The 11,040-nt window shown below is 41.2% G+C and overlaps 1 protein-coding gene across 4 annotated transcripts in view; it reads left to right on the top strand.

Moving 5' to 3' along the window:
- The first annotated feature begins 717 nt into the window (after positions 1-717).
- LOC143279864 (uncharacterized) overlaps positions 718-11,040 on the top strand; it is an 83,189-nt gene continuing 72,866 nt past the window's right edge. For 2 of the 4 annotated variants that reach the window (XM_076584137.1, XM_076584133.1), the window contains exons 1-2: positions 728-858; positions 9,295-9,356. The gene's annotated coding sequence lies outside the window, so the exon portion shown is untranslated. Of the gene's footprint in view, positions 859-9,294; positions 9,357-11,040 lie in introns of all 4 variants that reach the window. The other 2 variants (XM_076584134.1, XM_076584132.1) reach the window with 1 other exon arrangement.

The following is an 11,040-nucleotide window of genomic DNA, read 5'->3' as shown; positions in this document are numbered from 1 at the left end:
AAAAAAAAGAAATAAAAAGGGGGTAAATGCTGTGAATTATGAAGAATTAACATTGATATAAAGCTATTCAATTCAGTCATACTCAGTAAAGCAAAGTATTTACATTACCGTGGGGCAAAAGTTCTGTGCAGCCGACAACAGCAATAACAATTACCGGACAGCAATAACAACCACAAACAGCAGTACACACACACACACACACACACACACACACACACACACTGTGTTGGCACACACACACACACAAAACAAACACACACACATATACACACACGCACCAGATAGATGTGAACACCGCACAGACGGTTCAACAGCATATTGCGTGATAATCATCAACAAGACAACACTGACTGATTGCAGCCGGAGAATATTTCCCGTTGTACATTACGCCGTCCTTGTGACTGGGGTATTTGAGGTGAAAATGAAGCCGACGAAGGAGGAAACAATTAATGCTCCTCTTTATGTTTTTGTATGATGGAAACATGTTTGTTAGTGGCCGAAACTGAAAATGCTACTTTACACTTTGTGATGTGTCTGTCCAGTGTTTTCAACAATGCTTGCAGTCTGTTTAAAATCCATCTTTCTCGTGCTTCACACACACACACACACACACACACACAGACGCATACTTTCTCAAAAGTATTTTTGAGATCGCCCATTTTGTGACGCACTCGGGCGAAAGTAGAAACATGCACATCCGGGCGCCGGGCGTTTGGCAGTCCATGGCGTTCCGGCAAGGTTGTCGCACACCGTCACATGTGAATGTCAGTCATTTTATAAGTACGTTTGTCTACACAGTTGGATAAATTTCCACGAGGACAAGAAGTATTCGGCGGCTAGAATCTACTAGTCTGGAAGGTAAGTTGTCAGTAGAATCAAATATTATCGTGAATGAAATGTAACCCAAATATCCCGATGTGGGAGCATTGCAGCAGACGACAGCTCAGTTGTCAACATGGGGACTCGTGCTGTGTTAACTTTCATTGCGGTCGGTTCCTGGTTGGCTATAGTTTTTTTTTCTTCAGGTGCACAGGCTGGCAGAGCGCTTTGTCCCACGCATTTATCCCCCCTCCAAAGATTTAAACTTCTTTTCTTTTTTTTTTTTCTTTTTTTTTTTTTGAATGTGGGGGTTGGGGGGGTTGTTTTAAAATTTCCCTGCTGTTCAATTTTTTTTTCTCAAGGCCTGACTAAGCGCGTTGGGTTACGCTGCTGGTCAGGCATCTGCTTGGCAGATGTGGTGTAGCGTATATGGATTTGTCCGAACGCAGTGACGCCTCCTTGAGCTACTGAAACTGAAACTGAAACTGTTCAGTACCGCTTCTTCCCGTTTACGATTTGTTGGCGTGCCATACATAGTTCGATTCGGTAGGCGGGAGTCGCTTGAAAGTTGAACAAGAATTTTGACAGCAACAAGTTTGATCCTTAGCCTTTTCATTCTTATCAACAGCGTGTATTACGTATATGTGTACCTACTAGAGTAGATTTCTAATTTTGTGTATTATGTATATGTGTACCTACTAGAGTAGATTTCTAATTTTCTTTTATATAATGTTGCCAGAGGATAACACATACGATGTTGCCGTGGGTTCTTTTTCAGTGCACCAAATGCATACTGCACACAGGACCTCAGTTTATCGTCTCATCCAAATGACCAGACGCTCAGTTTGATTTCCCAGTCAAACTTGGAAGAAAAGGACCAAATCGAGAAAATTTTCATATTATAAAGCTACACAGTGACTGAGTTAGTAATCTGGGATTTCTCTGCCATGCGACTCCCATATTAGTGTACTGAAGTAAACTCAACAAAAAACTGAAATGCAAATTGAGTCACCACCATTACACGAACTACACTGAAAAATGATTGAAGTGATTAGTATCATTCCAACTGTTAAGAATGTATTTTTGTATGGAATTTTGGAGAAGGGAGAATAGGAAGATAGTAGGGGAGGGAGTGTGGTGAGGGTCTAGAGAAGGGGAAGAGGTAAGACCGTTTGAAAAATGAAATCTTTTCAATCAGTTTTGTTAGCTGAATGAAATGACAAATAGGTGACCAAAGTACAATTTCAAACAAATGTAGCAAGGAAGTCATGTATTATTTGTCTAGGGCACCAAATGACAACCATTTTATACTTGGTTAAACATTTGTGATACACACGTCAGCTACATTTGTAATACAAACTCAAGCTGCATTTGGAAGGAAAATGATAATCGGACACTATGAATAATGGAACAGCAAATTTGATACAAAGCTGTCATACTGACATACATGTAGAGTAGGATTGAACAATACAGCAGCTCAGACCTGAAGAATTCATTGAGTGCAACAGTTTAAAAGTGTTCGTCAGAGCATTTCGATCTTGCCAAGGCTGCTTGTGTCAGTTGTAGACATTACACACACACATACACACACACATGTGTGTGTGTCTTTGTGTGTGTGTGTGTGTGTGTGTGTGTGTGTGTGACAGAGAAAGAATCTGGAGTGTTTGTCATGAGTTATGTAACCTGCACAGTGGAGTGAGCACAGCAGATGCCAACATCTAGTTGTTATTGACAACATGAAATCACATTTACCATTTCTTCAGGGTTTCTGCTCTTGAATGTAGGTAGAGAAGAAAAATGGATGCATTTATCAATCTATCTGTCTATGTATCAATCTTATCTATCTATATATCTATCTGTCTACCTATCTATCTATTTATCTTCACACACACAAGACACACACACACACACACATGCACACAACACACACACACACACAAATATATATATATATATGTGTGTGTGTGTGTGTGTTAGTCAAGGTATACAACAATACATATGATATATAGATGTGCGTGTTTGTGTGTGTGTGTGTGTGTGTGTGTATGTGTGTGTGTGTCTAACCATATTGACTGAAATGTGATTTGTGGAAAATAGAGAAAGTTTAAATGAAAAGTACTGATATATGATGTTAAATGTCAGGTGCAGTGAAAAGTAAATTTGGCACTTGGCATCTCATGTTCAGACTGAAACTGGCAAATGACATGATGAACTTTGCCAGCAAGAAAAGCACCATCGGCCAGAACAGTCAAGGTGTGAAGCAGTGAACAGATAGATGTGTGCCAAAACCCACAGGAAACCCATCCAAGATTGCTGGCTCCACACTTGAAACTGAAGGCAGACAATCTTATCTCAAATGTGTGGTTGTTAACAGCATGTCAGCCTGCACAGCATGTCTCGTGCACTGGGAAAACATGTACCATGTTCTTGTGCAGTCCCATTCCTTTGATCTTGGGAGTTGGAAGGGAGGAAAGTTTCTGATAGCATGTGCCTGCTTTTCCCATAAGTGTTGGAAAGTGTATGTTTTTCTGTGTTCAACAGGCAGACAGACAGAGACACAATATTATGCATTGATAGAATACATTACATATATGACAAAATAAGCACCTCCAGCAACAAACTGTGTGGTTGTATTTGGAGAAAACCAACCCTGTCTCTGATGCTGTAGAAAGCTGCTTGTTCCTTTTTTGACACTGACAGATAACCAGTACTAGGGAGTAGCACAAACATGAGAGAGCTAGAGAAGCATGATTATACAGTAATCATGTTTTTTAACTACGTTGACAAAAAATAAAAACAAGCAGCTGAAATTTGACACCCCTCCCCTCCATCACCCCAAATTAAGAAAAAAACAAAAGACAACAACAAAACAACTACAACAACAAATACATTTATTCTTCGGCAACAATACAGGTGTGCCAGAAAACCTGACAGCTCCAGACACAGGGTCATCCAGTGAAGCTGACCCTTCACAATCCTCATTGATCCGGGTATCGCTGTTGCTGCCAGACCTCACCACGGCTGGTGACCGATATATTTCCGTCACGGTAAATCCGGGGTCAGGGACTGTCACACGGCGCCCGTGTCGCCTGGCTTTCACAGGGTTCAGTGAGCACCGAAGGGGTGAAGGGTTGGGGAGGTGTGGGGGAGTGGAGAGCACGGCCTACAACCGTTGAAAATGAAAGAGTGCGTGTGGGAGTGGGCGTGGAAGTGTTTTCAACCGAACTTTACCTTTTCGCCATGATAGCCCAACCCAGAAACCCTGATACCCCATCCTACCACCCACTACTTCCTGACATACCCCCTTCCCGGCCATACCGTAACCTTCTCCTCCACGACCTCGATGACAGAAAATGAAGGGGCGAAAGACAAAAGTTCTGCCAAAGATGCGTGAAGTAGAAGATCTCGGAACGTTGCATGACCAGGAACACGACGCCATTATGAACAAGAAAACCGAGAACACGAGGGGGTATTCACGGTGAATACAAAAAAGACATTACGGATGGTTTGTTTTACACTGGACAAAGGCACGGTGTGAATCTATCAAGTGTAATCGGAATGGACAGGCCAGGGGAGTGAAGTCCAAAATAGTCAGCCACCAGACTTCCCATATAAATTTTGTTCAGGCAGAAAGGTATAACCGAGACAGTCGGAAAGATGCAGTAACACTGGGATTGGTAAGAGGGCAAACAAGTACATCACCTTTTTCTTTCTTTTTTTTCTTTCTTTTTTTCTTTTTGGAGTTAATTGTCTCACTATCCCATCAACAACAGCATGCCCCATGTCTGTCGAGTCTAGACGAACCGTAGATGGTCACAGGGGATTAAATCGAAATATATCAGATTTCATCATCATCACTCCTTTCGTCAGTATCTTTTCACGCGTTTTCGCCATGCTGTTTTTCATCGAGTGTGTGTGTGTGTGTGTGTGTGTGTGTGTGTTCATCATGAGAAAATGTAATCAAGTATTGGGTGTGTGTGTGTGTGAAGAGTTAGAAATGGTTGCGTGTGAAAGGATGGGCTGTGGTTAAGTAAACCGTTTTCCCTCAGTAGAAACTTAATTAGAAAGATAGAAACAAAACAATAAACCAAGAAAGTTGTGGAGGTAGGTTGGGAACTTCGTGGACTGCACACACACACACACACACACACACACGTTGTGAGCACGAAGTCTTGTGACCAAACAATGCTAATGGATGACGCCCTGTTGTTTATGTGTTCCCATCCCTGTCCTTGAGATAAGAGATCTCTTTTCTTCGGTTTCTTTCCTATTCTTTTGGGTGTTGGTGCACACCACTGTTGGACCAGAGGGCACTGTCAGTGGAGTGCTATACATAGTGCTGTTGTACTCCGTAATTTGTTTTCTAGTTAAATTTCTAGCAAAAATGCTTGATTATAAAAAACAGTGTTTGGACGCATTGTTGTGAGGGGACATTTCCCCATCACTCGAGTTACAGCTATAGTGGAAAGAAAAGCTGGCGTTTCGGACGTTTATTTGTCTAGAACGAATGTTTACGCTGCAAAAAAACAAACAAAAACAAAAACAAAAAAACAACCCCCCCAAAAAAACCCAAAAAAAACAAAAACAAAAAACAAACAAAAAACAAACAAAACAAAAACATATGTCAGTGACAAAATATCACAACCGAAACGGAAAACAAAAGCAGCAACAGCCTTTGTACAAAGATAGATCAGGGGGGAACGCTGGAGAACACTTTTTCTGCGGTTATTCTGTAACTTGGATCTGTATATAAATGCGATTATTTTATTTATTTTATTATTATTATTTTTTTAAAAGCACATATGCCGATCTAGATACAGCCAGGGACCAGTCATGAGATACGACTCAAACTTCATTTCAGTTCAGTTACTCAAGGAGGCGTAATTGCGTTCGGACAAATCCATATATGCTACACATCTGCTAAGCAGATGCTTGACCAGCAGCGTAACCCAACGCGCTTAGTCAGGCCTTGAGAAAAAAGTTTATAAACAAAGAAATGGATACATCATTAAATTAATGAATAAATAAATAAACGAATAACATAAAAAGTAAGCAGATAGATAATAGAATGAAATGAAATAAAACAAAGCGTACGATATAATGAAAATCGGATGTTGAGTTACAGGCAGAAGGGAAAAGAAGAGGGCCTATATATATATGGCTTATACACTCCGGAAAGGGCGGACCGCAAATGGAATCAAGAGGTTGTAGGGGCAGTGCGAATAATATAAGTGTTTGGGTGCACGGTTCTCTGCTGCAGTTTGATGCTGTGAACTTCTGCAGCCAGTCGACAGTCGTGCTTGACACTTAGAGGGCCCACAGGAAAACGACTTTTAGCATCCTACAGCGGTTCAGAGGTGAGGCAGGAAGAGCCTTTGTGGCATTTGCCCAACGGGTTGGTGGTCTTCAAAGGGCAGGAAAGACCTGTTCTTGAGCAAAGTCACATGTCTTTATTCATTTATTTTTTGGGGGGGTTGTTTTGTTTTGTTCAGAGTGCAAGTTTCTGGTAAAACTGGTACTTGTTTGTGATGTCTGTCAAACCTTTTTTTTTTTTTTTTATTCCACAAAACTATAAAACAAGAGAGAGCGACAGGGATAGGAGAGAATAAGTGTTTTTTCACTGAGTCATAGTCATCTGATAGATGCTGGTAAAGACCATAAAGTATGTCTGACAATTTTGTTCGTGTTAACCTGCTACATCGTTCAAACTACAAAGTATTTGAATGCAGATTTGTGGAGTGTTTTTTTGTTGTTGTTGTTGTTTGTTTTGTTTTGTTTTTGTTTTTAAACAAACCATAATGCACTCGGCCATCACATCTGCAGAAGAAAAAAAAGAAGAGGAAAAAAGGTGTTAAAAATCTTAGTTTATCACAATCTTCATCACTCGTTTTCATTCGTCGTTTTGTTGTTTGTAACGCTTGTAATACCTTGGTGAAGACTATTCTTTAAATATTCACACACACACACACACACACACACACACACACACACACACACACACACACACACACACACACACACACACACCCACCACCACCACCACCAGTCGAACGACTGGATCGAATCAAAACATTAATGAATAAAAATCTATCCTTTGTCGTGTCCTCCCATCACCTCCTCCGATCCTCCTCCCTCACACACACACACACACACACACACACACACACACACACACATACACACACACACACACACTCTCTCTCTCTCTCTCTTTCTCTCTTTTTCTCTTGGTTGGCGAATGTGTGTTTGTGTTTGAGTGTTTGCGCATATTTGTGTGTTGCATTAAATCCAGTGGCATCGTCCAAACGAGTGTGAATGTCTTTGTCAGCAAAAACCACAGGTCGCATTGACATGAAATGAGCAGGGCGATTATCTAATCTGTGTCTGCCAGCTCGTGTTGCTAGTTAAGCGCCTCGATCCGGCGCTAAGCCGATAATACTGACTAGACTACATAATGTATATATATATTTGTATGTATGTCTAGGGCATGTGTCTGGTTCTTTGTGGGTATTTACACAGTTTGCGTTCACACGTTTCCCACTTCAGTAGGTTCAGACAGTCTTAGGTTCAGTGTAGATATATAGACATCTACGTTGCTGATTAAATCAGGTGGTCACTTCTCTTTGTCTCTCTCTTTGTCTCTGTCTCTGTGGGTTATCATCTTAGACTTTCTCTCTCTCGTATCTTTTTTTTCTTTTCATCAGTGCAGTTACTCTCTTATCCCATAAACTTCCGATGAATTAGGCGGTGAAGACAAACAAACACGCAGTCGTTGCCTTTATGTATTTGTTTTTATTTACTTTTATTTTATATATAGAAATAAAGGACACTTGATAGACAGAAAGGCCAAGTCGTCACAGACTAGGGAGAAGAGCCGAACACGACCCAGTTCCAAGGACTCACGAGAAATCTTTTGTGACTTGGAAGAGCAGCTGCAGCTCTCAATAAGCAGTGTATGTTTCCCTGTACTCGTGTCAAACTCTAACCCACTCAGAGTCAAATACACACAAGGATTTCACGCATACACGCACCTGACCATAAACATGCACACACACGCGCGCGTGCGCGCAGAATGAGGACAAGGTTGTTGTCATACGAGGGAAAGGAGCCAAACATGAACCCAGTCCAAAGCCGTCGAAAGGTGTTTGAAGGTTACGTTCACGTTTGACTGGCTTTTCCCTCCTGCGTACTTGGATTGAATTTATCCATTGAACTCGGTATGTTGCGTGTGTGGGGGTGGGGGGTATTCTAGCACACATTATGTTTCACTCGTGCACGCATGCACACACACGTGCACGCGCGCACAAACACACACAATTTCTCTCTCTCTCTCTTACACACACACACACACACACACACACACACACGCTCACACACATCATTTGTCTCCAGTTATATAATTATATCTGGTTGAATAATTGCATTGTCTGTAGTTTAAATTGAACGGTTGTGGCAATGACAGTGGAACCGGTTTACAAAATTAATTTGGGCATAATTTGTTTCGCTAGCACATTGGTATTCATCCTGATGGCTCGACAGTCTGTGGATTTTCTTGATTAATTAACGGCAGTTCACTGTAGTTCAATGCTGGTGTTGGAACACAGACGAATTTATCTTTTACATGTTTGTGGTAGGAGTGCAATGTTCAGTCAAGGCGCTGATGTTTTGATTTGTTATGATGTGTTCAGTTTTTCCTCACTAAAAGGACGGTTTACAATAGGGGCAAATGTACAGTGATTGACCGCAAAGCAAGCTGCGATAATGCCCCGTGACACTGGAATAGAGCTCTCTCCATTCTGTCGTTGACTCTTGCACAGACAGACAGAGACCATAACTGGTGGTATTAAAAGCGATTCAGACAAGCTTTCGGAAGATGTATATAAAAAATAAAAGATAATATGATAAAACAACAAATAAAAAAAAAAGATGGTTCAGAGCCAGCACTTTTTTTGTTCCACCTTGAATAAGAAAAAAGGTAAATAAAAAAAAAAAGGGGGGGGGGGGGAGGGGGAAGAATTCGCTCAAAAAGAAACAAGTGACCGCGTGCCAAACACTTCGTATCAGAGTGAGATTTATTTTACAACCCGCAGTTTATTTTGGTGCTTCTTTTGTGACTGTATCCATATGTAAGTTTTATAGACTCAGCAGTTATCTTTAAATGTATCGCCGTGAGCTCGTACCGAGTTTGTTCTAGTGGTTTTTCACTATGCACAGCTGTCAACGCGTTCCACGGATCTCACAGTGTTTTCGTCTCTGGAACACAACTGCAGAAGCTCAGGTGTGTTGTATTCGGCAGTCAGAAAACATCATCCTTGTGGAGTTCACCTGTACTTCCCCATTGTTCTTTCTGCGCGTGTCTCTCTCTCTCTCTCTCTCTCTCTCTCTCTCTCTCTGTGTAAGCGCGCGTATTTCGTCTTTGTTGTTATCCTGCATTTTGTTCGCGTACAGTGAAGTAAATCTTTGTTGTTTTTGCAGATGGAACCACGTTTTAACAGAAATTGACCAGAGAGCTGCTTTTTGTCTTGAAAACGTTTGAGGTCAGTGTATGTGAAAAAACAACATCTGTAGCACGGTAAAAAGTGCTGTGGGTTTTCTTTCATTTAAGATCGACATCAATATTCTCTCTGATTGACATTTTCTTGTGTGGAGACAGAGAGGAACGAAAGAACCCCCCCCCCCTTCTCTCTCTCTCTTTCTCTCTCTCTCTCTCTCTGGTATGATTTGCTGCAGTCCCATGATTTCTATAATGTGTATTCTCAGTTCAAACATACAACGATCAGCCCTTATTTGTATCTTGTTAAGAATGTCCAACAGCGCAAAACATTTTCAAAATTTAGAATTAGTATGTCACATCTAAATTCACATTCTTTACAATATAAAGTCAGCCTGGACAGAAACAAACGGTGCCCTTTTTGCAAGAACACGTAAGAATCAGAACTTTACTTTTTACTTATATGTCCCAAGTATAATGAAATAAGAAGTGAATTCATTCCGCCGAAATATTCTCGAAATCCATGAATGTTTAAATTCTGCTTACCTACGTCTGGTACTAAAGAATCTGTTTTAGTTACGCAATCTGCTTTTGTTCACAAAGCAACAAAAATGTAAGCTACAAAAATGTAAACATTCCCCTGTACACAGAACATGTCATCACTCATGGGCTAGAGGCCTGACATTAATTTTTTTTTTTTTTTTTTTTACTTTGGCTCGACTGTCTCTCTCTACTATATCTATATACATATATACATACATACACACACACGCGCGCGCGCACACACACACACGCAGACAGACAGACAGACACACACACAGATATATATATATATATATATATATATATATATCCCTCTCTCTGTCACTCTCTCCCTCCCCTTCTCTCCATTTCTTCATGCCCCAGATTTGCGGAAATAATTGTTTTTTTTAAATATTACGATAATGGTGGATGATGATTGGAGTGACAACGATGCTGCTATAATGGTCCATTTTGGTTTTGGACTACTTGACAAGGTTTTGTAAAATATGCTTTTTCCCTGCGTCAACCAGACTGAGAGTGAGAGATACAGACACCTGCAGTATTGGTCGGGAGCAACGTACTCCTAAAGACACATTCATGAAGTAGATGACTCTCGACTGTGTGGACCCAGTCTTCCCATAGCACACTCAACTTTGGATTAGTGCCGGCCACGGGTATTTAAAAAAACAAAAAACAACAACAAAAAACTGCCTTTGGTGGGACTTGAACCCGTGTCCTCCTAGTCATCAGTCCGCGACACAAATCCCTCCGCCACGGCGGCCGGCACGAAAGAAACATGATTTGACCAAACAACAACAACAAAAAAAGTCTGAAGAGAAATAAAAGAAGAAGAAGAAAAAAAACAAAAAACCAGCAGTTAGAAAATATGAATTGTCAGCGGTAACGGGAAAGGAAAGAGTGCAAATAAAGAGTTGGGGATAGGGTTGATGTGAGAGTGAGGTAACGAGATAGGGTGTTTTTCAAGGGCAGGAGAAGTAAACTTTACGAGGTAGGTGGGTGTTGGAATTTGTAGGATTTGTTGCAGCATACGAGAATGAGAGCTGTCACACCTTTAGCTGGAAAGAATTTCACACGTTCACGAACCACTGCTGAAGGGGTGTGTGTGTGTGTGTGTGTGGAGGGGGGGGGGGGCAGTTGGAGCTGTGAGCTGTTGAACAGTGTGGTGTGTGTGTCTTCATGTGTGTGCG

The sequence above is a fragment of the Babylonia areolata genome, chromosome 3 (assembly GCF_041734735.1).
Source record: "Babylonia areolata isolate BAREFJ2019XMU chromosome 3, ASM4173473v1, whole genome shotgun sequence".
In the NCBI taxonomy this organism is placed as follows: Eukaryota; Metazoa; Mollusca; class Gastropoda; order Neogastropoda; family Buccinidae; genus Babylonia; species Babylonia areolata.
Note: the sequence above shows the minus strand (reverse complement) of the source record. Positions and strands in the feature narration are given on the sequence as shown.